The sequence below is a fragment of the Sminthopsis crassicaudata genome, chromosome 1, assembly GCF_048593235.1.
Source record: "Sminthopsis crassicaudata isolate SCR6 chromosome 1, ASM4859323v1, whole genome shotgun sequence".
In the NCBI taxonomy this organism is placed as follows: Eukaryota; Metazoa; Chordata; class Mammalia; order Dasyuromorphia; family Dasyuridae; genus Sminthopsis; species Sminthopsis crassicaudata.
This window is the reverse complement of record NC_133617.1, coordinates 619,716,796-619,744,264: the sequence shown is the minus strand read 5'-3', so window position 1 is coordinate 619,744,264 and position 27,469 is coordinate 619,716,796. Positions and strand designations below refer to the sequence as shown.

The following is a 27,469-nucleotide window of genomic DNA, read 5'->3' as shown; positions in this document are numbered from 1 at the left end:
AGAATTGGCAGAGAAGTTTTGATGTAAAGTGGACCCAGGCTATTATGAAGAGCTAGATGAAGAGATTAGCTCTATAAAGGCATAAAATCCTAGAATTTTTATTAGCTCATAGCAAATACTTTGAAAATGAAGTAAATAATTAGCATGATTAGAACATGCTAATTATTTACTTCATTTCCAAAGTACTTGCTGTTCTAAGGATGTTTGAATCAATACTATTCAAAACATCTGTCATATTAGAGATTGGCCCTAAGGAAATTTATCCTGACCCTCATTTTAGTTGAATGAAATAATAGTGACAATAGCTAACTTTTACATAGTATTTTACAGTTGTAAAGCATTTTCATAGGCATTATTATCACAGCTGCCTTGTAAAATAACCCAAGGATTATTATACTTTTTGTACTAATGAGAGAACCATGTATTCAACCAATTGGATCATAAAGGTAAAGAGAGCCTTAACAATCACTGGGCCCCAAACCTTCATTTTATAGTAAGAAAGTGAAGCTTAAACACTTATCCAGCTCACACAATGGCTATTATGGTAGTAACAGAGACTCATAGCATGTTGTCAGTCAAAATTGCAGTCATCTACCAGTTAGAGGCAAATTTTGAACTTAATCCTTCTTGACAAGATCTATTACTTTGTCCATTAGTCTGGACTCCCATTGTGTTAGAAACTATACTTATAATTGATATTTCTTATTCCAAGTCTACTGTCATCTTTACCACTTAATAAATTTTGTTAAAGATAAAAATCAGACCTTTTTTTGGAACCAGAAGTGAGAACAATGATTTCCTGATAAGCTTTCACTCATTCTTCCAATATTATATGACCTACAAAACTATTCAGGGCTTGCTTAGGTTATGACATACTTTGAAAACCTATTCACTCTATCACTTTCAAATATATTCTTTTTTTTCCAGACAGATCAACAAATAATTTTGAAAGTGTCTTTTTATCTACTTCTAGTGGAGAATATAATGATTCAGTAGATGGAACACCTCATTTAAGCTTAGATCAGGTCACATCAGAGCCTTAGTGAGGTAGGGGAGAAGGAAATCTCAATTATGAAGAGAATTTCCTTGTACCCTGAAGTTGGCTAAAGCAAAATTCTTAACCATCCCCTAAGACATCTTAGCTCTGCCCTTCCTGAGACATCTTCTGTGGCCAATTTTTCTCCCCAGTCATTCCTAGGTTATCTAGGATAATCTAGGGCTAAGTTATCCTTGATTTCTCTAAGAGTTGATTCAGAAATCAGAGGCAATAAAAGCAACACTGCAAATAGCTGGAAGTGGTAGTAACAGTATAGTTTTGTCCTTGTCTTCATCATCTGCTCCCATCCTTTCTGCCTGACGTTACTTTTTTTTTTCTAACTTTTTTTCCTTATTTAAGGCATCAATTCTTGCATAAGAAGACAAGAGTTCAAATCCCATCTTTACTGTTAGTATTGGTATGAACTAAAACAAATAACTTAGCACCCCATCCTACCCCTGTTGTCTCTATAACTATGATCTTAATCTCTTAAATCCCAGACTTTGCCATTGCAATCTGTGTGACATTGGTTGGACTAAAGTATGTTTAAAGTCTGTTTCAGCTCTAAATCTGTGAATCTATGAAAGAGAATATGTCATCAGAAAATTGACAATATAGTCACTCCAGCAAGACCTGCTATTTATGCTGAGTGTGATACAGACGTAGAATCCTGGGGAGAAGAGAACTATTCTTTATAAATAACCTAGGATCAAAGTTTCCAAGTTTTAGAATACCCCTATATCCAATGCATTTTTTCCTTAATTTCTTATGGGAGGATAAAATATAGCTGCCTTTAGATCTAAAAGGAAGTGCTACTTAATTTGCCTCTAGAGTTTCCTCTGGCATGAGTATAGTGACTTTTAAGATGAGTTTTGTGTTAAGATATTTAAACTCAAATGACCTTATGTTAACCTTCAGTTTCCTGAAGTGGCTGCTTGATGACAGGAAATACCAAGTCAAGTGGACCATTTCCCTCTCCTTACAGTAATTCAGCAAACCACATTAAAAAAATTACCAAAGAACAAAATATGTTTTCTTCAGGTAAGTGAGGGATAATGATCAAGGAAGTGTGATTTCACAATATTGAAGAAGGGTGAAGATGGTACCTATCTTTTATTAGGGATAGAGACCCAATTTTATTTTAACAACCCCTCCCCACTCTAGACCTCTAAACAGTAGCATTCCAAGACCAGATGATTTCTGGTAAAACTCCATAGATCATTATTAATGAGTAAAGTCCCACATGTAAATATAAATGTATCATTGTGTAGTTCACTTGAGTCATAAATAGTTGGTTACTTAACTTTGATCTGGTATGTTGAGATTCCATTATCCAGATAGTTTAAATATAGTAGTAAATTAGCACATTTTTTTCCCAGTAAGTACAATGCTATCTTACATTGTTGGCAATCCTCTTTTATTCATTTTTGTTCCATTATTTGGATTGTCAGTCCCTTCTATATTCATCTCAAGAATTTCATGACCCTCTAATCTTTCATAACATTCTTCAAAATCCATCACTTCTAGAGAACTATCATACTTTAGATAACCTTTCAAATACCTAGCCCTTTTAGATTAGAGAAAAATCTCAGGAAATGTAAAGCCTCAGGAACTAATCTTTAGCTTCATCAATAACCAGCTGTGCTAGATGATCACATTAATGAGAAATTACTAAAATAAGGCTGTCTTACCTGCTTTAAGAGTCTACACAAATGAGACTACTTTGAGGAATTCAGAAGGACATTGTGACCTATTCCACCTCCAGGACACACACAAACATAGGTAAAGAACACAGACTTAACCCACAAAGACAAAATAGAATGGAGAGCCATAGAACTATAAGAAAGACCAATCAGACATCCACCAAGATTATAACGTTGCAAAGATCTAAGATGTATAAGGGAGAAAACTATTCAGGGTCTCCATAAGTTCTATAAAAAGCAATATATTAAAGCAACCCAAATAAAAAAGTTTGAAAATCATGAAAGCATAAAAAACATCCAAAATTAAAAATGAATCAGAGCAAAAGTGTTAATACAATTGAAAATACTGAATCAGTTAAAGTATCAGCAACAACAAAGATAAAGATACAAGTTATAATAGATAAAATAAATTTTTAAAAATAACTTTGAAAAAGTAAATACATATGTGTATATATATGTGTGTGTGTGTGTGTGTTTGTATATACAAGTGCACATATAAGAATTATGATTGTCAAAGAATCACAACAGGAAATAATGAAGAAAACAATCAACATGACAGACAGCAGCAAATTTACTATGTTGGAAAAATGAAATTGCACAAAGTAAGAAGAAGCTGGACATATAGGCTTTTTAAAAAGTGAATTACCTAATCTGCTGGAAAATATGCTGAATCAAATAAAAAATCTGGGTGACAGATAATAACTCAGCAATTTCAGGACAACTGGCATCCAAGAGAACCTAGAAAAACAAAGTAACCCAGACATTATACCTCAAGAAATCTTCAAAGAAAATTTTCCTAAACTGGCTAACATAATCACTGTGGAATAAAGAGAAAGAATTTACAGAATATTGACAAGATAAGTGTCCTAATTCAATATAGTTAGACATAAAATTCCAATACTAAAATATATGTACTTACATATTATCTTATAGATGTACACATATACATACATATATATTATATATATACATACATATATATGTAATACAAAAACACTTCCAGATTTTAGAAGAAAATAGATAATTTATCAAGGAAAAATAGTTAGAACCATAATAAACTTTTTAGAGAAGACAAGAAACACATGAAGTAATCAAAACAGTATTTGTAAAATGTTTAAAAAGCAGACATAAACCAAAAAAGTGTTTTCCCAGTAAAACTAAAAAAGCTCTATGAAAGCAGGCAATGGACTTTCAAATGCAAAAGAAGAAAAGTTTATATAGAGACATTCACTTCATGTAGTCTTCCAAAAAGAAATAATTGTTGCAAAAATAATTATGTAAAATAATCAAGATTAAAATGTTAATAAAATATGAAAACTTTCATAGTACTATATTTGTGAAATTACTAAAGTATTCAGAAAGATGTTTCTGAGAAATAGCGATGAAGGGGAAAGACAAAACAAGAGGAAAAAGAGGAGCTTGCCCAAGGTGATCTGTGAAAAAGCAAAATAACTTATATATTCTAAAAAAATAATAATAATGAAAAATAAGAGAGAAGAACCAAGAAAATATCTGGAGAGTAACAGCAATATTATTCAAAGAACAACTGTAAACAACTGAGCTATTCTGAGTATTGTAAATACTTAAATCAATAGCAAAGGACCCATAAAGGAGATGCTATTTACTTCCAAAGAACTGATAACTATAGTATGCATATTAAGGTTTTACACATACATGTACATATATGTATGTGTGTGTGTGTGTCAAATGATGGTCTTCTTTAGCGTAGATAACTAGAAACTTAAAAGGTAACCAAAAATAATTTTAAAAATAGAAAGTAGAAAATTACATAAGTAAATTCTTATCTTTGATAAAGAAGAAGTCCAGGTTAAAGCAAACCACACATTTACTAATGAGACAGGAACTTTATTTAGCATGTTTATATTAAATTAAGCTTTATAGTTAAAAACCATAAAAATTGAAAAAGCCTATTTAACCACTAAGTGGCTCAGTTAGTTACTCACTAAGATGTAAGTCAACTAGAGCCAGGTAGGTGGCACTGTGTACAGACAGTCAAGAAAATCTAATTCATGGGGGCAGATCCAAGATGGTGGAGAGGACATACGCATCTTCCTAAATTTTTCTTTTCCACCAATCTATTTCAATGAAATTCAGCCTCAGAATTAGTGCTTGACTGTTAGAACCCACTAATATTGGGAGTACAACACATTTCCAACCAAAGACAATCTCAAAATGCTCCAGAAAAGGTCTGTTTTGCTCATGCACAGGGACAGAATGGAGTTAGGCCAGGCACAGACCTTAGGCATACAGTGAGAGCATGGGAAGCACTTCACACTGACCAGACCGAGGAAGGTGAGGTATGGTCTCTGCTGGCAGAAAATCTACAGGGAAAACTCTACCACAGTGCTGGCTACTTTGCCCTGGCAACAAGCCAGTAAATCAGCAGAGAAGCTATCAACAGGGGAGTGGAGGGGGAGGGGGTAAAGACTATAAGCCCAAAATGTCAGACTCTCTCAGGAACTGGCCACACCCACCCAACACCCAGAGTGACTCAGTGTGATCCAAGCACAGCAGCAGTTGTCAATCCCAGCACAGCCCTAGTTGCTGCCTTGCGGCTGCCACTAGTTTCATCACAACTGCTAATCCCAGAGCAGTTAGTGGTTGCTGTCCCACTTCCCTTTAACTTCCCCTTCCTCTTGTCTGTAGAAACAGCTTGGAAATACCCCACTCCCTTCCATAAGCTCCCCATAAGCAGACCATAGTTTTTTGTTTTGTTTTGTTTTGTTTTTCAAAATGAGCAAAAAGGCAAAGCAGGCTGTAATTATAGATACCTTCTATACAGAAAGAGAACAGACTTCAAACTCTGAGGAGACTAAAACCAGTTTATCTCTAGATGCAAAGGTGGATATGATCTGGTCCCCATCACACAGGATTCTCACAAAAGAAATTAAAAAGGATCTTAAAAGAGAGCTAGAAGAAAAATGCAGAAAAGAAAGGAAAGCTTTGCAAGAGGGTCAGGACAAGTCACATTACTTATTAAAAGATACAGTGGATAAAGAAATCAACTCCCTGAAAAACAGAATTTGTGACCTGGAAAAGATAAACAATTCCAAGGAAAACAGAATTTGTGAATTGGAAAAAGAAAATAATATTTTTTTAAAAAATTGGCGAGATTTTCAGGGCAGAGCCAAGATAGTAGAGAAGGTACATGCAACTTTCTGATCCTCTCTCATACCCTCACTACTAATTATTAAATTCAGCCTCAAAAATAGCTCTGACTGGTAAATTCATGAAGTTTGGAAGTGCAACAACTCACCAGCAAAAGATAATCTGGAAGGTCACCAGAAAAGGTTTGTCCTGAGCAGCAGGAAAAGACCAGTGCAGGCAGGAATAGAACCAGAGACTAGCATGTGCCTAAATTTCAGAACTATCAAACTAAGGGAACATATTACAAACAGCCAGAAATAAGCAATTCAAACACCAAGGTACCACAATAAGGATCATTCAGGATCTAGCTGTTTCCACATTAAAGGACTGAAGAGCCTGGAATCTGATATTCCAAAAGCCAAAAGAATTTGGAATGCAGCCAAAAATAAACTACCCAGCTAAGCTGAGCATTTTCTTCCATGTAAGAAGATGGTCATTAGATGAATTCCATTTGTTTCTAAGGAAAAAACCAGATCTATATGAAAAAATTGATCTCTAAGCATATGACTTCAGAGAAGCAGAAAAAGGTAAAAATAGTTCTTGAGAACAGTATTTCTATTATGGATAAACATAAAGAGTACATGTATAATTTGATTTTACTTATATAACGTTTAAAAAAAAAAGCATTTCCTTTGTAGAAATGGAAAGGGGATAATGTCAGGAAAAGGGAAAAGGAGAGATAAAAAGAGGGAAAATACATCCCACAAAGAGGCAAAGGAAACCTATCACCTCTGAGGGAATTTAGAGAGGGGTGGAACATTGTGTGAATCTTACTTTCATCAGAGTTGGCTCAAAGAGGGAATAATTGACATATTTGTTTTACAGAGAAATTTATCTCACCCCATTAAAAAATGGAAGAGGAAAAGGGAAAAGGAAAAGAGTAATAAGGGAAGGATTAAATAAAGGGGAAGGGATTCAAAAGAGGGAGGGAGGGTTTCTAAAGAGGGAGACCTGTGTGATGCAAGTGGTGCCCGTAAGTTTAATACTGGGAAAGGGGATCAAGGAGGGCAAGAAAAAGAAAAGCATAATCTGGGAATAATAAGATGGCAGGAAATACAGAATAAGTAATTTTAACCATAAATGTGAATGGGATGAACTCTCCCATAAAGCAGAGGCAGATAGCAGACTGGATCAAAAGTCATAACTGCAAAAATATATTGTTTACAGGAAACACATTTAAAGCAGGGATATACATACAGAGTAAAAGTAAAAAGCTGGAGCAGCATATATTATGCTTCAAGTGAAGTAAAAGAAAGCAGGGATAGTCATCCTTATCTTAGATCAAGAAAAAGCAAAAATTGATCTAATTAAAAGAGATAAGGAAGGAAACTATATCTTGCTAAAGGGTAACATAGACAATGAAGAAATATCAATACTAAACATATAGGCACCAAGTGGTATAGCATCTAACTTCCTAAAGGAGAAGTTAGAGAGTTGCAAGAAGAAATAGACAGCAAAACTATAATAGTGGGAGATCTCAACCTTGCACTCTCAGAATTAGATAAATCAAACCACAAAACAAATAAGAAAGAAATTGAAGAGGTAAAAAGAATATTAGAAAAATTAGGTATGATAGATCTTTGGAGAAAACTGAATGGTGACAGAAAGGAGTATACTTTCTTCTCAGTGGTTCATGGAACCTATACAAAAATTGACCATATATTAGGGCATAAAGACCTCAAAATTAAATGCAGGAAGGAAGAAATAGTAAATGCTTTCTTTTCAATTCACTATGCAATAAAAACTACATTCAACAAAAAGTTAAGAGTAAATAAACCAAAAAGTATTTGGAAACTAAATAATCTTATCTTAAAGAATAATTGGGTGAAACATCAAATTATAGACACAATAATTTCACTAAATATAATGACAATAATGAGACATCATACCATACTTTTTGGGATGCAGCTAAAGTGGTAATAAGGGGAAATTGTATATCTTTAGAGGCTTACTTGAATAATAGAGAAAGACAAGATCAATGAATCAGCCTTACAACTTAAAAAGCTAGAAAAAGACCAAATTAAAAACCCTCAATCAAATACTAAACTTGAAATTTTAAAATTAAAAAGAGAAATTAATAATATTGAAAGCAAAAAATACTATTGAATTAATAAATAAAACTGAGTTGGTTTTATTTAAAAAAAAAAAAACAATAAAATAGATAAACCTTTGGTAAATCTGATTAGAAAAAAGGAAAGAGGAAAATCAAATTGTTAGTCTTAAAAATGAAAAGGGAGCACATTCCATCAATGAAGAGGAACTTAGAGCAATAATAAGGAGTTACTTTGCCCACATTTATGCCAACAAATTTGATAACCTAAGTGAAATGGATGACTACCTCCAAAAATATAGACTTCCCAGATTAACAGAGGAGGAAGTAAATTGCTTAAATAGTCCTATTTCAGAAAAAGAAATAGAACAAGCTATTAATCAACTCCCTAAGAAAAAATGCTCAGGACCAGATGGATTTACATGTGAATTCTACCAAACATTTAAAGAACAATTAGCCCCAATTCTATATAAACTATTTGAAAAAATAGGGAATGAAGGAGTCCTACCAAATTTCTTTTATGATACATACATGGTACTGATACCTAAACCAGGTAGGTTGAAAACAGAGAAAGAAAATTATAGACCAATCTCCCTAATGAATATTGATGCTAAAATCTTAAATAAGATATTAGCAAAAAAACTACAAAAAATCATCCCCAGGATAGTACATCATGATCAAGTAGGATTTATACCAGGAATGCAGGGATGGCTTAATATTAGGAAAACTATTAGGATAATTGACTATATCAGTAACCAAATTAACAAAAACCATATGATCATCTCAATAGATGCAGAAAATGTGTTTCATAAAATCCAACACCCATTCCTATTAAGAATTCTAGAGAGTATAAGAATAAATGGACTTTTCCTTAAAATAGTCAGTAGAATCTATTTAAAACCATAAATAAGCATCATATGTAATGATGATAAACGGAACCAATCCCAGTAAAATCAGGAGTGAAACAATGTTGCCCACTATGACCATTACTATTCAATATTACATTAGAAGTGCTAGTGTCAGCAATAAGAGATGAAAAAGAAATTAAAGGAATTAGAGTAGGTAATGAGGAAATCAAATTATCATTCTTTGCAGATGATATGATACTTAGAGAATCCCAGAGAATCAACTAAAAAGCTATTAGAAAGAATCCACAAGTTTAGCAAAGTTGCAGGATACAAAATAATTCCACATAAATCATCAGCATTTTTATAAACACTAACAAAATCCAACAGCAAGAGATAAAAAGAGAAATTCTATTTGAATAGTATATGATAGTCAATAGTATAAAATATTTGAGAATCTATCTGCCAAGACAAAGTCAGGAACTATATGAGCAAAACTACAAAACACGTTCCACACAAATAAAGTCAGATCTAAACAATTGGAAAAATATTAAGTGCTCCTGGATAGGTTGAACGAATATAATAAAGATGGCAATACTACCTAAACTTATCTATTTATTTAGTGCTATACCAATCAGACTCCCAAGAAACTATTTTAATGACCTAGATAAAATAACAACAAAGTTGATATGGAAGAACAAAAGGTCAAGAATTTCAAGGGAACTAATGAAAAAAAATCAAATGAAGGTGGTCTACTGTACCAGAGCTAAAATTATATTATAAAGCAGCAGTCACCAAAACCATTTGGTATTGACTAAGAAATAGACTAGTTGATCAGTGGAATAGGTTAGGTTCCCAGGACAAAATAGTCAATAACTTTAATAATCTAGTGTTTGATAAACACAAAGACTCCAGCTTTTGGGATAAGAATTCATTATTTGACAAAAATTGCTGGGAAAATTGGATATTAGTATAGCAAGATGTAGAGTATGGGATAGCTCCCTGGAGGGCTTCAGGGTCTACCAAAATCAGGATGAATTAAAATCTTTGGTCTTTAGGGGGATAAGTGAAAGAAGCAGCCAAGCAGAATCCTGCTTTTGGGCGTCCAGAGTCATCAACTTCTCTCCTCCTAGTCCTGCCACCAAGTGACTCTGCCTATCTCCCTCTTTCTCTAATCCTTGCCTCTGATTATCTTAATACCAAACATTCAGCAAGCACCAACAGTGAGAAGAGCCATTTATCCAAACATATGCTAATAGTCATTGTCTCACATTGAATAGATAATTAGCCTTAAGTGCTCCATTGTCTGATTCATGCATACCTTTTTTGGCATTTCAGCCCTCCTCAGCAGAAACTAAGCATTACCCATACTTAATACCTTACACCAAAATAATATCAAAATGGGTTCATGATCTAAATGCAAAGAATGAGATTATAAATAAATTAAAAGAACATAGGATCCTTTACCTATCAGACCTGTGAAGGAGGAAGGAAATTGTGACCAAAGAAGAACTAAAGATCATTATTGATCACAAAATAGAAAATTTTAATTATATTAAGTTAAAAATCTTTTGTACAAATAAAACTAATGCAGACAGAATTAGAAGGGAAGCAATAAACTGGAAAAACATTTTTACAGCTAAAGGTTCTGATGAAAGGCCTCATCTCCAAAAGATATAGAGAATTGACTCTAATTTATAAGAAATCAAGCCATTCTCCAATTGATTATTGCTCAAAGAATAAGAACAGACAATTTTAGATAAAGAAATTGAAATTATTTCTAGTCATATGAAAAGATGTTCCAAATCATTATTGATCAGAGAAATGCAAATTAAGACAACTCTGAGATACCACTACACCCCTGTCAGATTGGCTAAGATGACAGGAAAGGATAATTATGACTGTGGAGGAGATGTGAGAAAACTGGGACTGCATTGTTGGTAGAGTTGTGAACGGATCCAACAATTCTGGAGAGCAATTTGGTACTATGTTCAAAAAGTTATCAAACTGTGCATATCCTTTGATCCAGCAGTGTTATTACTGGGCTTGTATCCCAAAGAGATATTAAAGAAGGGAAAGAGACCCATATGTGCAAAAATGTTTGTGGCAGTTCTTTTCTTAGTGGCTAAAAACTGGAAATTGAATGGATGACCACCAATTGGAGAATGGCTGAATAAATTGTGGTATATGAATGTTATGGAAAATTATTGTTCTTTAAGAAATGACCAGCCGGATAAATAAAGAGAGGCTTGAAGAGACATACATGAACTGATGCTAGGTGAAATGAGCAGAACCAGGAGATCATTATACACTTCAACAACAATACTATATGATGATCAATTCAAATGGATGTGGCTCTCTTCAACAATGAGAGGATCCAAATCAGTTCCAATTGATCTGTGATGAACAGAACCAGCTACATCCAGAGAAAGAACACTGGGAAATGAGTATGGACCACAACATAACATTTCTACTCTTTCTGCTATTGTTTGTTTGCATTTTTATTTTTTCTTCCCAGGTTATTTTTCCCTTCTTTCTAAATCTGATCTTTGTTATGCAACAAGATAACTGTATAAATATATTGTATTTAACATATACTTTAACATATTTAACATGTATGGGATTACCTGCCATCTAGGGGAGGGGATGGAGGGAAGAAGGGGAAAAGTTGAAACACAAGTTTTTGCAAGGGTCAATGTTGAAAAATCACCCATGCTTATGTTTTGTATATAAAAAGCTATTTAAAAAAAAGTATATAAAAATACACTTAACTATTTGGGATAATTATATTTTTGAGGATAATTATATTTTGTATTATCACAGAAATCTGTAGGATAAAAATGCGTAGAGAACTTGTCCCATAATCTGGAAGAATTGGGTTCAAAAGTTCAGCTTACCTATGTGACTTTGAACTAGCCATTTAACCTCTCAATGCTTTAGGTGACTCTCTAAGACTATGTGATTCAGTGCAGTTATAAGTTTGCAATCATATAAGGTATTCCCTTACTAGGAAGTTTCTTGTATGGATAAAATTGCAGGTATTTTTATTTTTAACATGCTTATTTAAAGTTTCGAGTTCCAAATTCTATTGTTCCTTTCCTAACTCTCCTTTCTTCTCCCTCCTTAAGCTAGTAAGCAATCAGATATCGATTATGCACATGTGATTATGTAAAACATTTGCATATTAGTCATTTTGTATAAAAACATTTTAATAAAAGAGAAAAATGAAAAAAGAAAATCTAAGTTCAGCTCCAGCTTCAGATATTTTCCAGCTGTGTGACCTGGAATAAGTCACTTAACCCTGTTCCTTCAGTTCTTCATCTGTAAAATGATCTGAAGAAAAATGGCAAGTTACTCCAGTATCTTTGCCAAGAAAACTCCAAATGGAACCACAGAGAGGTGGACATGATTAAAAGAAGTAAGTAAGCACCAACAAAAAGATGGATTCACATACCCTAGTACAAGATAGAGAAACAAACTCATATGGTTTATACATATACTACTGAGATGACAATACCAAGGCAATACTGAGACTTTTATGCCACTGCATAGAAATGAAGTTCAATAATTGCCACATAAAAAAGAGTTACAGAATGGATTAAAAAATAAAATGCAAGTCTCTTAAGAAACAAACTTAAATCAGCAAGGTCTAACTATATTGAAAATAGGAGTAGTATAAATGTTACTACTCAACTGTCACATCATGAAAAACAAAGTAATGCTAATATTAATAAAGAGAATTCCAACCAAAAAGTAACTGGAGATGTAAATAAAGACAATCTATTATATTAAAAAGTTCTATCCATATCAAAGATACCAATCTATTATAAATGTGCTTAAATATATGTGGCAAAATTTACAAAGAAAAGCCATATGCTCTTGACATCCTATATTAAAGTATATCAGTAAGATAGGAAAAAAAAGCAAAGAAATGCATATCAGCAATAAAAGAGTTAAAATACAACTATTTGCAGATGACATTATATCTAGAAAAGACAAAACATCAGGGCCAAGTAACTGGATAACTGTCATTATGCCTCCTCTTACTGCACAAGAGTTACAAATTTAGAATCAAAGACTTTCTAAGAATGAATAAACTCAGTATGAAATAAATCCTAAGTCAATAGTGATCTGGCTGAAAGTAAAGATTTAGTACCCACATGAAATATTGCAAAGTGAAATCATAACAACTAGGATTATATGCAAATTTACTGCACAAACTTTTTTTAATGTAGGAAAGCAGGCCAAAAGTAACAAAATTAGAAGTAAGTGATTGCTATATAGACCTCACTGGGGGAAAATACAGAACAGGAACATTTCTTTTCCTTATTTTTGATTCATTGATTCTACCTAGTTAAATGGTGGGGAATGAAACAAGAATGGAAGGCAGTAAGTCATATCTTCTAGTTTATTTTTCTTTTTCAGTTATTTGTTATATAGTTTTGTTTTGTTTTTTAGTTAAGAATGAATTATTTAATCACTAATAGAAGTAGACCAATGCTCTACTCTCCAAAGAACAAAAGACTAAAATAAAATCCATCAGACTGAGAGAGCATAGCAATTCCCACAACACTATCAACATTTCACATTAAAATATTACTACCTTTTGTTTGTACATCATCTCAATTTCTGATATTCCTATCCCTTTCCTTATTCAGAAAGACATTTGGTGTCAGCTAGATGGTACAGTAAATAGAGCAATGAGCTTGACATCAGGAGGACCTGAGTTCAAATCCAACCTTAGAGACTTAATACTTCCTATCTCTTTAACTTGGTCAAGTCATGCAATCCCAATTGTCTCACAAAAATAAAAAGACATTTTTATAACAAAGATTTTTTTATAAAAAAGAGGAAAAATAATTTAATGAAACTGACCTATATACTATGCTCCTGACAGCATATGAGTTATTTGATACTCACAGTACTCCATTTTCTCTGTTCTTCCTTGAAATTAAGCTAATAATTACAATTACACAACATTCAATTTTGCATGTGTATGCTTTTTATTGTTGTTCTTTCCACTAGTACTGATGCATAGTTATGTATATTGGTTTTAGAGTTCTTGGTTACTTCATTGTCTTCCAATGCTTCTTTGGAATCTTCATATTCATGTTAACAGTGATATTTTAATAATATCATAGAGCCCATGAGGCAATAACCATTTCTTTCTATGTGTGAGTGAGGTCAGTAAGCACAGTGCTAAGCACTGGGGATACAAAGAGAGGTAAAAGGTAGTCCCTAGGAACTCATTCTACTGGGGGACACAACAAATAATCAACTATTTACAAACAAGCTAAGTACAGAATAAATAGGAAATAATGGAGAAAGGGAAAGTACTAGAATTAAGAATTAAAGAATTCCTTTAAAAAGTGGAATGATTGGATTTGAAGGAAATTAAGGAGGCCAGGAGATAGAAATAAAGAATTTCAGTCAGGGAAAATGCCTGAAAACAAGAGATGGAATATTTCATTCATGGATGGCAAGGAAGCCAGTGTCAAGAGTTCAAATTGAATATGGTAGGAATAAAAAGAGACTGGTAGGGAAAAGAAGCTAGTTTATGAAGGACTATGGATACAAAACAGAGAATGTTGTATTTGTTCCTGGAGATGATAGGAAGTCACTGGAATTTATTGAGTATGGCAGTGACATGATCAAATGTGTAATTTATATAACCAGACCTTAATCAATGGATACCTATCTGCTTTATTACCACAAAAAAGTGATGTTATGAATATGTTGGTGTGTATGGAACTTTTTTTTCCTGTCTTTGACCTCTGTTGAATATGTTCCAAACTGCCTGATATCTGTATCAAAGAGCTTGAACATTTTTAATCACTTTTTTTTTTTAATCACAATTCCAAGTAGAGGATTTTATATTTGATCCTGGAGGTGACAGGGAGCCACTGAAGTTTATTGAGTAGGGGGTAAATTAGTCAGATCTTTACTTTAGAAAATCATGTTGGTGACTCAATGGAGAATGTAGATCTGACAAAGTTATCCTCTACTCAATAAACTCCTGTGAGTCTGTGTCATCTTCAGGATCAAACATAAAATCCTCCTTTTGGTATTCAAAACCATTAATAAATTAGCTTTTCTCTCCTACCTTTCTATTTTTCTTATATCTTATTCTCTGTTTTATCTCTTCAAGATCCATGTGGATCTTTATGATCACTTACTCTGATAGCCCTTCCAGATTTTTTGTCATCTGCAAATCTGATTAGTATACTATGTCTTCATCCAAGTTACTGATTAAAAATGTAAAAGATTGAAGGTAGAGACAAGATGGCAGAATAAAGGCAGAAACCCATCCGATTTTCCCCTCAAACCACTCCAAAGATGACTCCAAACAAATTTTAGAACAACAGAACACCCCAAAAGAAGGAGTGAAACATTTTCTAGCTGAAGACAACTTAGAAGATCATCAGAAAAGGTCTGTAACACCAGGGTAGAAGTCCAGAATACAGTCTAGAAAGCAATCCTAGTGCAGGCCACACCAGCACAGTCTCAGCCCCATGCCAGTAAATTAGAAAGTATCTAGGACTCTCTGAATCAGTGTCAGTACTGGAGGTTTCTAGAAGTCTTAGAGCAGAGACACAAAAGAGGATATGGAAAATCAGCAGAAAAGTTCTATGGAACCAGGATGGAAACTCAGAGCACAATCCTAATGCAGGCCACACCAACACAACACAACCCCAGACCCAGTCCAGCTTTAGCAAAATAAGACTAGTACTAGCAGTACTAGTAGCTTCTAGACTTCTCATCTCAGGGTCACCAAAGAAAACTTAGAAGGTCAGCACAAAAGTTCTGGAGCAAGAAGGAGGAAATCCAGCACTCAATCACAGCACAGCCATGCCAGCACAATCCCAGCCCTATTTGTAACTGTAGCCCCAGTCTTGAGCCCAGCCCCAGAACCAACAAAGTAGGATTGTGTTGCTTTAGCACACTAGATCTTATAGCTAGCATGTGACAGGAACATTCTTAATAATTTGAAGTTAGAAAAGAGGGCTTGTGATTAGAACCCTCAAAAGATCTCTGAAAACAAATTAAGAAAGTACACCCTCTACTCTAGAAATAGCATCCTACTCTAACAAAGAGTTAAAAGCTGAGTAAGCTAGGAAAATGACCAGATAACAGAAAAAGTTTCTGATCATAGAAAGCTACTGTGACAGCAAGGAAGATCAAAACACACTTTCAGAAGAAGATAACAAAGTTAAAGTTCCTATATACAAAGTCTCCAAGAAAAATAATAATTGGTCTCAGAATTTGGAAGAGCTCAAAAGACATTTTGAAAATCAAAGAAGAGAGAAAGAGGAAAAATTAAGAAAAGAACTGAGAATGGTGCAAAAGGAAATACAAAAAGCTAATGAGAAAAATGCCTTAAATAAACTGGCCAAATGGGAAAGGAAAAACTCCATGAGGAAAATAATTCTTTAAATATTAGAATTGAGCAAATGGACACTAATGACTTTATGAAAAATCAAGATACAATAAAGCAAAACTCAAAATATGGAAAAAAATTAGGAAAATGTGAAATATCTCATTGGAAAAACAACTGATTTGGAAAACAGATCCAGGAGAGAGAATTTACAAATTATTGATCTACCTGAAAGTCATGATCAAACAAAAACAGAGTGAATATCATCTTTCAAGGAATTATTGAGGAAAACTGTCCTGATATTCTAGAACCAAAGGTAAAATAGAAATTGAAAAAAGAAATCCACCAATGTAACTTCTTAGGAATTTCTCATTTTTATAGCAGTTAAAAGAAGTATTATAGCTAGAGGGCACAGATATAAGTTGAATATGAAGGGATGATTTTTTTTTAAATGAAAGTAAGTGATGATAGAGAAATATACTGGGAGAAAGGCAAAGGGAGAAGTAGAATGGGTGTAAATTATCTGCCATAAAAAAGAGGCAAGAAAAATATTTTACAATGGAAAGGAAGAGAGGAAGGAGAGGGGGAATAAATGAACTTACTTTCATCAGAGTTGGCTCAAACAGGAAATAATAACACACAAACTTAATATCGATATAGAAATCTATCTTAGTCTGCAGGAAAATAGGAGGGGAATAGGATATGGAAAGGGGGAGCAACAAAAGAAAGGATATATGAGGGAGAGAGTGGTCAGTAGAAAAACACTTTTGAGGAGGGATAGGATGAAAGAGAGAAGGAAAAAATGGGGAAAATACAAGTTAGCAATAGTTATTGTAAAAAGAATTTTGAAGCAAGTTTCTCCATTAAAGCCTCATTTCTCAAACATAAAAGGAATTAAATCAAATTTATTTTTAAAAATAAGAGTCATGCAGAAATTATATATGGACCCACTTAACACCATATACCAAGATAAGATCAAAATGGGTCCATGATTTAGGCATAAAGAATGAGATCATAAATAGATTAGAAGAACATAGGATAGTTTACCTCTCAGACTTGTGGGGGAGGAAGGAATTTGTGACCAAAGGAGAAGTAGAGATCATTATTGATCACAAAATAGAAAATTTTGATTACATCAAATTAAAAAGCTTTTGTACAAACAAAACTAATGCAAACAAGATTAGAAAGGAAGTAACAAATTGGGAAAATATTTTTACAGTTAAAGGTTCTGATAAAGGCCTCATTTCCAAAATATATAGAGAACTGACTCTAATTTATAAGAAATCAAACCATTCTCCAGTTGATAAATGGTCAAAGGATATGAACGGACAATTTTCAAATGATGAAATTGAAACTATTTCCACTCATATGAGTGTTCCAAATCACTATTGATCAGAGAAATGCAAATTAATACAACTCTGAGATACTATTTCACACTGTTCAAATTGGCTAAGATGACAAGAAAAGATAAAGGTGAATGTTGGAGGGGATGTGGGAAAATTGTGACAAATGATGCATTATTTGTGGAGTTCTGAAAGAATCCAAACATTCTGGAGAGCAATTTGGAATTATGCCCAAAAAGTTATCTAACTGTGCATACCCTTTGATCCAGCAGTGCTACTACTGGGCTTATATCCCAAAGAAATACTAAAGAAGGGAAAGGGACCTGTATGAGCCAAAATGTTTGTGGCAGCCCTTTTTGTAGTGGCTAGAAACGGGAAAATGAATGGATGCCCATCAATTGGAGAATGGTTGGGTAAATGATGGTATATGAATGTTATGGAATATTATTGCTCTATAAGAAATGACCAGCAGGGTAAATATAGAGAGGCTTGGAGAGACTTACATGAACTGATGCTGAGTGAAATGAGCAAAACCAGGAGATCATTATATATATAGATATAGATATAGATATAGATATAGATAGATATAGATATAGATATATAATTATACAGTAATGATACTGTATGAAGATGTATTCTGATTGAAGTGGATATCTTCAACATAGAGAAGATCTAATTCAGTTCCAGTTGATCATTGATGGAATCAGCTACTCCCAGAGAAGGAATACCGGGAATTGAGTGTAAACTGTTTGCACTATTGTCTTTCTTCCCAGGTTATTTTTACCTTCTGAATCCAATTCTTACTGTGCAATAAGAAATTCAATTTTGCACATATATATTGTATCTAGAATATACTGTAACATATTTAATATGTATGGGATTGCCTGTCATCTAGGGGAGGAGGTAGAGGGAGGGAGGGGAAAATTCAGAACAGAAGTGAGTACAAGGGATAATGTTGTAAAAAAAAATTACCCATGAATATGTATTGTCAAAAAAATTATAATTATAAAATTAATAATAAAAAATTTAAAAAATAAAAATAAGGGCCATGCCCCAATTGATAAATGGCCAAAAGATATGACCCAAATGACTATAAATTCATAAATTTCCTTTGACCTAACAACACCCTCCTAGGCATGAATACCAAAAGAGTTTTATTTTTAAAATGGGAAATGACCTCTATGTACCCCCCCAAAAAAAACATATTTGTGGCAGCTCTCTTCTCGGGAAAAAAATGGCAATTAGGGGACATCCTTCATTTGGAAATGATTGAATAAATTGTTGTATATGTTTTTGATGGAATATTATTTGTTTTAAGGAAAATAATGAACAGGATGCTTTCAGAAAAAAAAAAACCTGAAAACTCTTACATGAACTCAAGTAAAGTGAAATGTATTGACCACCTCTTGCTACATTGATGCCAAACCTTTAACAGCTATTCTTTGAGATTTTGTAGAAAAGAAAAAAAAAAAAAAAAGGATATTTTGCTTAAGGATTATCTCCTCTACTGTTGCTTTGAAAGGAGGCAGGAAAACCTCTAGTTTTTTCAGAATAGAGATGGTAAATTTTCAAGATTGAGAATTAGTTCCTGAATTCATTTTAAATTATATCATCATGGCCATAGATTTCTTCTGTATAGTCTGATCCAGCTTCTCTTGCCAATTTCATCTTCTCAAGTGCCATTACCACTTTTCTTTTTCTTTATTTTTATTGTGAATGTCTCTATAATTTTATTCATATAAAGAATTCACAATGAAGAAACTCCCTTAATTAATATAGATCAGCATTTTCTCTGCAATCAAAATTCTTATTTTATTATTAAAGTTTTTTATTTATAAAACACATGTATGGGTAATTTTTTCAACATTGACCTTTGCAAACCTTCTGTTCCAAATTTTTCCTTCCTTCCCCCAACCCCTTTCCCTAGGTGGCAGATAGTCCAATACATGTAAATATGTTACAATACATGTTAAATCCAATATATGTATACATATTTATACTGTTATCTTGCCACACACAAAAAAAAAAACAGATAAAGGAGGAAGAAAAATAAAAACTTAGAAAGAAAACAAAATGCAAGCAAATAACAACAAAGAGAGTGAGAATGCTATGTTGTGTTCCACACTCTGTTCCCACAGTTCTCTCTCTGGTTGTAGATGGCTCTTTTTATCACTGAACAAATGGAACTGGTTTGAATCATCATTGTTGAAAAGAGTCATGTCCATCAGAATTGATCATCTTATTGTGGCCGTGTATAATGATCTCCTGGTTCTGCTCATTTCACTTAGCATCAGTTCATATTGGTCTCTTGAAGCCTCTATGAAATCATTCTGCTGATTGTTTTCTTACAGAAACACTAATATTCTATCACATTCATATACCATAATTTATTCAGCCATTCTCTAATTGATGAGCATCCACTCAGTTTCTAGTTTCTTGCTACTACAAAGAGGGCTGCTACAAACATTTTTTTGCATATGTGGGTCCCTTTCCCTCCTTTAAGATCTCTTTAGGAGATAGGCCCAGTAGTAACACTGCTGGATCAAAGGGTATGCACAGTTTGATAACTTTTCTAGCATAGTTCCAAATTGCTCTCCAAAATGGTTGGATCCGTTCATAGTTCCACCAACAATGTATCAGTGTCACAATTTTCCCACATCCCCTCCAACATTGGTCGTTATCATTTCCTGTCATCTTAGCCAATCTGACAGGTATGTAGTGGTATCTCAGAGTTGTCTTAATTTACATTTCTCTGATCAATAGTAATTTGGAGCACCTTTTCATGTGACTACAAATAGTTTCAATTTCTTCATCTGAAAATTGTCTGTTCATATCCTTTGACCATTTATCAATTGGAGAGCCATTACCACTTTTCAAAATCACATGATCTCAAATTTGAATGGAATCTGAATTTACCTAGTCCAATTTTTATATGAATAGGGATTCCCTCTGCAATATTCCAAACAATCAACTTGCCTCCATTTGAATATCTCAAGTAATTGGAAAACCTCACTACCTAATAAGGCAACTCATTTTGTTTCTGTAGTCTATACTTGTTAGGAAGTCTCTCCTTAAGTTTAATTGAAATCTAACTCTCTGACCCTTTTGTGGCTGGTTCTCATTCTGCTATCTTGTTTGAATTAAGCAGAACAATGTTGAACCCTCTTACACATAAAGGTTCTTCAAATTCTTGAGGAAAATTATCATGTTTTCCTAAATCTTTTATTATTTAGATTAAATGTTCCCAGTTTGTTCAATTACTCATTCTATGACATTGTCTAAAATCCTGTTTTTGAACAAATAAAAACAGTGCAAATAGAATAAAGGGGGAGATATTCAAGGGAGGGAAAATTCTTTGTATTACATAGCAATATAAAAAATTTGATATCTAAGATATATAGGGAATTGGTATTATACTAGACCAATAGCCAATTGCTAGTAGATAAGTGAATCAGTAATACAGTCATCAAGAACTGCAAATTGCAAATAACTCTGTGAAAACATCTTCCAAAGCTCTAATACAGGAAATTCAAATTAAATAACTGAAGTTTTATCTTGCAACCTGCAAAATTAACAAAAATGATAAAAACCAAAAAAGAGCACCAAATAGATCTGTTTACCATCATATTTAGTGATCTTTTTTCTGGGGTCCTTTTGAAATAGTCTCATGATTATCTTGTTTACCATATCAAATTTACTTAAAGATAATTTTCAACATGGGTATATTTTAATTGGGTTTGGTCTGGGAGGGGTAGGAGTGGGTTGAAAATTTCTATCCTTTTGAAATTAGTTTGTTTTAAAATAACTGTATGGATATGTATGCACATATTATATTTCACAAATACTTAAACATATTTAACATGTTTTGGTCAACCTGCCATTTGGGAGAGGGGGTGGGAGAAAGGAGGGGAAAAATTGGAACAAAAGGTTTTGTAGTTGTCAATGTTGAAAAATTACCCATGCATATATCTTGTAAATAAAAAGCTATAATAAAAAAAAAAAGAAATTGGTTTGCTTTATTTTTTTGGTTTTTTGAGAAGCATACAGCTTGTGGATTTCAAATTTGGTAACTAGGTTTCTGTTTGTTAACTAGTATAGTACTTAGCTACTATGTCTCTTTTTAGGCAAGAAAATTAAATGTTTGAAGAGTGAAGCAGTTTCTGAATTGCTTTTGGAATGTGAAGGGCCAATTAAAGAATAGAAATAAAGTAAAAACTTGGCAACAATGATGCTGTATAGTAGTCAGGGAAGTCAGGACTTAGCCACATCTTTTTGAAGTCTTACTAGCACTTTTTAAAAATACATCTCCTGACATTTATATTAGAATATAAATGGAAGTGATCTTCATTGGGATTTGTGGGTTTGTATTTATCATGACCACTACCAAGTGAAATGTCTCATCGTTCCATGAACTGATCAATCCCTTGATCAATAAGCATTGATTAAGTGAACACTGTATGCCAGGCACTGTTACTGCTCAGTTCTATGTCCATTTTGACCATCAACATGGCAGAGTGGGAGATTTTTAACATCCTCCAATAGGCAAATCACTTGTTCTGTATGTCACTGATTCTGGCACAGAAGTTCAAATAAGACCTAAATCCCTTGGCATGGCACCCTACTCCTTTTTTCAGGTTGTACAGTGAATAAAGCATCCTACCCTGAGTCAGGAAGATTTGAGTTCAAACCCTAAGTTTCATATTAGTAGTATGATTCACCATACAATTCTATTTCCTTACATGCAAAATAGGAACAATAATGCCATTTATGCCTCAAAGTTGCTGTGAGGTTAAAATGAGATTTTTCTAAAGGATTTTTAAACCTAAAATATCTATATAAATGTTCACTATTAACATCTTACATGATTCCCTTCCTCATACACGCTGCCTGAGGCAATCAATTTCTGCTTTAAACAATTAAGCCTTTCTTGTTCTATATTTTTGCTCATGAGGTTTACTGTACTTGAAACAACCTTTTGCCTCCATCTCTCTTTTTGCTACCACACCACAGCCGAGTGCCAGATAAAGTGCCAGGCCTGAAGTCAAGTAGATTTATCTTCTTGAGTTCAAATCTAGTGTTAGGTACTTATTGTGTTATCCTGAGCAAGTCATTTAATTCTGTTTGCCTTAGTTTCTCAATTGTAACAGGAAATGGCAAACCACTCCAGTAATAAAACCCCCAATGGAATTAGTAAGAATCAAACACAACTGAAAAATCATTGAATAACAATTACTCTTCAATATCCAACTTCAGTTTCCCTTCCTCTATGAAGTCATATCAGATCTCCCCAATGAAAATCTCCTTTTATTGCTCTGAAAATACCTGGGGTTTTTGTGTTTTAAATTCTATTTCATGATAATTATTTTTTCATAATGTTATTTACTTGTGTATGTAGCCTACTCCCAATCACCCTACTTAGGTTGTAACTTTCAAAGGCAATGATAAGATTTAATTATCTTTTCACCTTAGTTAATGCCTTATAAGGAACTTGATAAATGCCTATTGAATGGATGAATAAATATGAAACACTTTGAGAACAATACAGTACAGAATAATCAAGTGCTAAATTGTATGGTAGAGACAATAAGTGAATAGGATATCAGAGACTGTGGACTCTACATCAGGAAGACAATAGAGGGAGTGGGAAGTGAGCTGGGCCTTGAGATATAGCTAATATTTGGTGAGAATGGGGCAGAATACATTCCAGATACTGAGCAAAGACTTCAAGGTGCACACATGAGAAATGTGTTCAGGGTACCATAACACTTACTTTTAAGTCTCCATGGATTCTGTGAAATCATAGGTTAACTCAATTAAACACTCTGAGCATTATTTTTCTCATAAATAAAATGGATATAACCACATATTCTTTAAGTTTCAATTTCCTTATTCTATAAAATAGCAATCATAATACTCTTACAAAGTACTCTGTAAAACTCCATCACAAAGGGAGAAAGCAAGGTCCATAAAAGAAAGTGACTGGGGAAAGTGAAACTGCCAAAAGTAAAATGACTTACCCAAGTGAAAAAGCAGAGCACATAAAATGGAGTATAAGCTGAATCCAGTATTACTAAGTCCTAGTCCTTTATACCACAGTTTCACAGTTGCTGACTCACTCTGCCTTTCTTAACCATTTTTGGCTCTTCTTAATACTATGTACTCATGCCAGCCTCCCTGTTCCTGCTTCCTGTTCCTGTATGCTGAACTCAGCTGGCACCTCCCCAGTTCCAACATTTGTTCTCTTCTTTGGCTTGAAAACTCCATCCTTTCTGATTCTTTTCTTTGATCTATGGGCCAGATCTCCAAATCTGGGGATGGGAATCTCCGCAACAAGTTGAGCATTGCTTTTCCCAGTTTCTGGTTCTTCTTTGTAAAAGTTCTCCCAAAATCACTCACAAACCTAGCTGTCTGGTGGGACCTGGATTGCTTACCCTTTGATGGGCACAGTAACCATTATAGAAAAAGTCCGTTGGAGAAAATTAACAGGATGAGAGCTGGAGATTTGTGGGACTTATGGTTTCAAACATCTTCAAACATCAAAAAATAATACATATAATAAGCACTTGATAAATATTTGGTTAAGTATGGGAAAAGAATAGGGGAGAAAAAGAATTTTGGAACCTAGAGTCAGAATGTCTCTACATCTTCTGGGATAGTATACAGTAATTTGGTATTTTTATAATAATAGGGATGGGAAGAGAAAGGAAAAAAGAGAGGAAAAAGAAATTTATATGATGAATTTATTATTGTTGCTTGTCCTTCATTCTCAAAGAGGACCATGACATCAGGAAGGTAATGATATAATTTGCAAGTGAATTGGATTTAAATGAGGGAGGCTGTACAGAATCACCAGCCTCACTTCTCCTGAGCTTTCTGAGTCTGGTGGCAAGATACAGGATAACTGGAGATAACCTTGGATGCAATGAGGGAGCTTGGCCTTAAAGATAAGGTATTTAACAGGACTCAGTTTGTATGAGGTTGTTACCCATTCGGTGATTAGCAGTAGGTAAAAAATGAGGCAAAAAAAATGGTCTTTTTACCTAGTCAAAAAAATTAATGTGGGAGGAGAAGACTCTCAAGATTTCTAGCCTGAACAGAAACATTTCCTAGCTATACTCATTCTGAGATATCAGGGCCCAATTACCAAGTGAGGCTTCTTTTAAAGAGAATAGCTAATTGTACATAATAGATTTTCAGTTCCATGTATTATTATAGCATGCTATAGAAATGATTGTTTTATTTCATAAATTGAAAATAAAATAAATTCGTTTTTTTTCCTTAATGCTGTATAAATATAACCAGTTTCTAAGGTAAGGTCCCTTAACTTGGGATCTGGAAACTTTTTAAAACAAACTTTTTATATTCTTCTCAATATAAATAATTTCCATTGTAATCCTATATATTTTTAAGATATTATTTTATTTAAAATTTATTTAAAGATATTATTCTGAAGAATCCACAGGCTTCAACAAATTTCCAAAAAGTTCTACAACAAAGAAAAATGTAAAGAGCACCTGCTGTGTTGTCATAAAACTAGGGCTTTCCCCTGAAAGTCCCCACATAATTAATAATAATTCATTAAGATAACTCACTTCATTAATGAGAACATCAAGATATCAAGCCTGAACAGCTTAATCAAAAAAGATAATAAAATGAGTCATCATCTGAAATGATCCAGGTCTCCTTGGGTCAGTGAACCACACATTCCCATTTCCGCCTCCATTATTATATCTGCTATGAAAAATTTACATAATGGCCTTCTTTGGAAGGTCGTACAGTGCTCCACTAAGGTCATTAACTCCTTAGCATGAGGCAACTTACAGAAGCTGATACAAAATGAAGTCAGTAAACAAAATTGGGAAAACAATATAGACAAGGATTACAGTAATGTAAATGGAAAGAATAACAACAACCAAACAATGGACCCTCAATACTTTGAAATTAAAATGACCAAACATGACTCCTAAAAACATATTAAAGAAAGTATTCCTTCCTTAAAGTAAATAGTATACTATGGACATATTCCTTAGGATATCAAATTTGGGAGATATAATTTTGCAGAGCAATTTTCTTCTCATCTTTGATTTGTTCTGTATTATAAGACTTAGTTCTTTGGGAGGATAAAGAATACGATACATTGATAAACACAGTAATATAAAAACAAGATTATATATATATATCCACATAGATTTGTTTAACTGAAGCTCATCGGGACACAGAAATAGAAATCTCCAAAATCTTTTCCATTTCTCTTCAAGAGACCTTGATTTCTGACCAAAGGAATGGATAATGATGATGGTTTCTCTGCTTTCCTCAGAGAGAGGGTGAACACTACATCTATTCCCTCCACTATCTACTAAAAATACTAGTTTGGGGGAAATGATGGCTTTCTTAGGTTTAGGTTGCCTTCTTGGTTGTTATATCTTAAAGAAAAAGGGAAACCCTAAGCTTATACCCACATATTTGATTCTTTCCAAATGCTAGCTACATAAAAAGATAAACAGAAATCACAAATAGCAAGTAGACACATTACTCCAGATGACAAACAAAAATCAGAGGAGTTATATACATTAAAATATACTAGAAAATACACAGAATGAATGAGAAAGACAGAGAGATAAAGAGATAAAGTCTTTTAATCCAAGTAGAAACTCCCTGTTGACTCTGGGGATACAAGCTGAAAATCATGGCCAAATTGAGGCATCTATTTGGTATTTACATGCCTTCCTTCCAAAGTCTTTTCTATTGTGTGTCTATTTCTCTACAAAGAAGATCTAGAAAGACACGAGTCCTATCCAAAAGCAGGAAAAAACATATGTCATGCCAATTCTGGCCTTGATACAGCTATACAGCATTATAGAATCAATCTTCCCCAATGAAGCATGTTTTATTCAAATACTCCAGGTTTAAACTAAGGAGGTATATATATATATATATATATATATATATATATATATATATATATATATATATATATATATATATATATCCTTAGTCCTTAGAATGCACATATATATATATTTAGTTCAAACCTGGAGTATTTGAATATATATATATGTGTGTGTGTGTGTGTGTGTGTGTGTGTGTGTGTGTGTGTATGTATTCACCAATAAAATTCAAAGAAGAAATCAAAGGAATTTTCTTTCTTAGTAGCAATGCTTACTATTAAATGCAAATTGATATGAAATGAGACATTTTATCTGAATTTTTCAAGAAAACCTTATAGAGGAAACAAGAAAAAATAAGAAGGCAAAAACTTTTTGGTGTTGTTCTGTCAACTACTCAGCCCCAGAACCCATAAGGGTAAAATTAATCCTTTTATTTCAGTAGAATTATTGTGATAAAAAGAGATTTCCTTTAATGGGTATGAATTATACAACCCATACAATTATCATGGCTATGTGATAATATTACCTGTTTCACTTCCTTCACTTATTCTATGGCCAGATCACTCCCACCAATCTGTACTTTTTTAGGTAAGATTAGGAAGAAAGGTTTCTGTCAGAGGAGAAGGCAGTCATTGAGACTACACAGCTGCAACTTACTCTCAAGATTCTTATGGTTACCCTAGTGTAAAGAAATATACAAGTACACTTGTCTATAAACTTTGAGCTTACACTATAAGCTTTACATTTATACAAATCAGTTATAGTGACATTATTAACTTTTTTTTAACATTTTCAAATTTGTCATGAACAAACTTCAAGGTTGAAACCTCAGCCTTATCTCCCCCCAAATTCTCCTCTGACACTCCTTTGGATCCTCCATTTTCTTATTTCAGTCACTAGAGCAGTGAGAGGAAGAAGTGCACCTAGGAAGTGGTGACTAAAATAAGTAAGCTTTCATCTTTCCCAAAAGGGAGAAGAAGAAAGCAGGAGAAAGGCAGACATATGAAGGAGAAGGAAGAATAAGAAGCAAACAAACAAAGGCATGATGGGAAATAATGGAG

At 33.5% G+C, this 27,469-nt stretch overlaps 1 long non-coding RNA gene across 1 annotated transcript in view; it reads right to left on the bottom strand.

Moving 5' to 3' along the window:
- LOC141555553 (uncharacterized) overlaps positions 1-23,636 on the bottom strand; it is a 65,603-nt gene extending 41,967 nt beyond the window's left edge. The window contains exons 1-2 of the long non-coding RNA XR_012486253.1: positions 23,538-23,636; positions 3,386-3,477 (exon numbers count right to left, since the gene is read on the bottom strand). This is a non-coding gene — a long non-coding RNA (uncharacterized LOC141555553). The remainder of the gene's footprint in view (positions 1-3,385; positions 3,478-23,537) is intronic.
- Between the last annotated feature and the right edge of the window lie 3,833 nt (positions 23,637-27,469).